The 2500-nt window shown below is 49.0% G+C and overlaps 1 non-coding gene across 1 annotated transcript in view; it reads right to left on the bottom strand.

The window, feature by feature from the left end:
- Nucleotides 1-1679, bottom strand: part of LOC139694604 (small subunit ribosomal RNA) — a 1865-nt gene extending 186 nt beyond the window's left edge. Inside the window, exon 1 of the ribosomal RNA XR_011702170.1 lies at nucleotides 1-1679. This exon is cut by the window's left edge and continues 186 nt beyond it. This is a non-coding gene — a ribosomal RNA (small subunit ribosomal RNA).
- Between the last annotated feature and the right edge of the window lie 821 nt (nucleotides 1680-2500).

Raw genomic sequence — 2500 nt, 5'->3', positions numbered from 1 at the left:
AGGGCAGGGACGTAATCAACGCGAGCTTATGACTCGCGCTTACTGGGAATTCCTCGTTCATGGGAAACAATTGCAAGCCCCAATCCCTAGCACGAAGGAGGTTCAGCGGGTTACCCGGGCCTTTCGGCCAGGGAGGACACGCTGATTCCTTCAGTGTAGCGCGCGTGCGGCCCAGAACATCTAAGGGCATCACAGACCTGTTATTGCTCAATCTCGTGCGGCTAGGAGCCGCCTGTCCCTCTAAGAAGATAGCTACGTCGGAAGCATAATAGATTCCGACGCCTAGTTAGCAGGCCAGAGTCTCGTTCGTTATCGGAATTAACCAGACAAATCGCTCCACCAACTAAGAACGGCCATGCACCACCACCCACCGAATCAAGAAAGAGCTCTTATTCTGTCAATCCTACCGGTGTCTGGGCCTGGTGAGGTTTCCCGTGTTGAGTCAAATTAAGCCGCAGGCTCCACTCCTGGTGGTGCCCTTCCGTCAATTCCTTTAAGTTTGAGCTTTGCAACCATACTTCCCCCGGAACCCAAGAGCTTTGGTTTCCCGGAAGCTGCCCGCCGAGTCATAGAAGGAACTTCGGCGGATGGCTAGCTGGCATCGTTTATGGTTAGAACTAGGGCGGTATCTGATCGCCTTCGAACCTCTAACTTTCGTTCTTGATCAACGAAAACGTTCTTGGCAAATGCTTTCGCATCGGTTCGTCTTGCGACGATCCAAGAATTTCACCTCTAACGTCGCAATACGAATGCCCCCGTCCGTCCCTATTAATCATTACCTCGAGTTCTGAAAACCAACAAAATGGAACCGAGGTCCTATTCCATTATTCCATGCACACAGTATTCAGGCGACCAACGGCCTGCTTTGAGCACTCTAATTTGTTCAAAGTAAACGTGCCGGCCCACCAAGGCACTCGGTGAAGAGGACCAAAGAAGGATAACGGAGCCTCGCGGACCCCACCGGCAGGACGTCCGGACCGGCCAGTTGAGCACCGACAAGCGGCGAACCGACCGTCCGAGACACACCTCCGACTACGAGCTTTTTAACCGCAACAACTTTAATATACGCTATTGGAGCTGGAATTACCGCGGCTGCTGGCACCAGACTTGCCCTCCAATAGATCCTCGTTAAAGGATTTAAAGTGTTCTCATTCCGATTACGGGGCCTCGGATGAGTCCCGTATCGTTATTTTTCGTCACTACCTCCCCGTTCCGGGAGTGGGTAATTTGCGCGCCTGCTGCCTTCCTTGGATGTGGTAGCCGTTTCTCAGGCTCCCTCTCCGGGATCGAACCCTGATTCCCCGTCACCCGTTACAACCATGGTAGGCGCAGAACCTACCATCGAAAGTTGATAAGGCAGACATTTGAAAGATGCGTCGCCGGCGCTCAGACCGTGCGATCAGCCAAAAGTTATTCAGAGTCACCAAGGCAACGGACGGAAGACCGACCGATTGGTTTTGTTCTAATAAAAGCACCCCTTCCATCACTGGTCGAGGCACGAGTTTCATGTATTAGCTCTAGAATTACCACAGTTATCCATGTAAGTGTGGGTAAGATCCAAGGAACCATAACTGATTTAATGAGCCATTCGCGGTTTCGCCTTAAAGCGGTTAGTACTGAGACATGCATGGCTTAATCTTTGAGACAAGCATATGACTACTGGCAGGATCAACCAGGGAGCTTGCATGGGCTATGTTCCCGGCGGAATCACCCACCGGGACCACGCTTAGCTCGATTTTCTCGCGAGGAGAACGTTCAATTTTCACCGACTCCGAGCCCACTCGACACCGGGAATCGACCGGGGGTTTCCCGGCAACCCGCATGGCGTCGGTATTTGCCCGAAAATTTATACTTTCGTGTTCCAAATCCAAAAGGGACTAGGTAGAGGTGGGCGAGATCCGAAGAGACCGAGAACCAACCCCGAATCACTTCCTCGCCATTTGCTGACCGGTTGGACTCGCCAATGCGATACTCCACATATAAGTCAAAATCATTTTGGGATCCCCTTGGACATTGCTCAGAATGGCGCAATCGCCGGTGTTTTTCGGAGATTCTGGGCAAAAAGACTGGTCCAAAACGCCGATTTTTTGCGGGACTTAGAAAATTTTCGACCATTTTCCAAAGATTACGTTCTCTCTGCATGTCCTTCCCAGTTTACCCTTACTTCTTACTTTATTATTATTAATCGGCACTTAGAAAATTTTTCCAAGTAATTTATTCGTTTTCAGCGAATAATTTGCGCATTAAATTCGCTTCACTTGCGGATTTTTTCCCGGAAGAATTGCAAAAATCGTTACATCAGTTACAAACCAAGTCAACCTTTCAACATATATATATCGTTACTTAACACTTAATTCATTTTCCTCGACATTATAAGCCAGGCATGGAAATATCCCCTTCCCTCGCCCATATTTCGCAATATCCAAAAAAAAAGCAATTTTTAATCGTTTGTTTGGACTTGTACGTTCCCTTCATTGCCTTTATTTAATAAAAAGGTAGT

The sequence above is a fragment of the Hetaerina americana genome, unplaced genomic scaffold (assembly GCF_022747635.1).
Source record: "Hetaerina americana unplaced genomic scaffold, ioHetAmer1.1.p SCAF_509, whole genome shotgun sequence".
Taxonomy (NCBI): Eukaryota; Metazoa; Arthropoda; class Insecta; order Odonata; family Calopterygidae; genus Hetaerina; species Hetaerina americana.
Note: the sequence above shows the minus strand (reverse complement) of the source record. Positions and strands in the feature narration are given on the sequence as shown.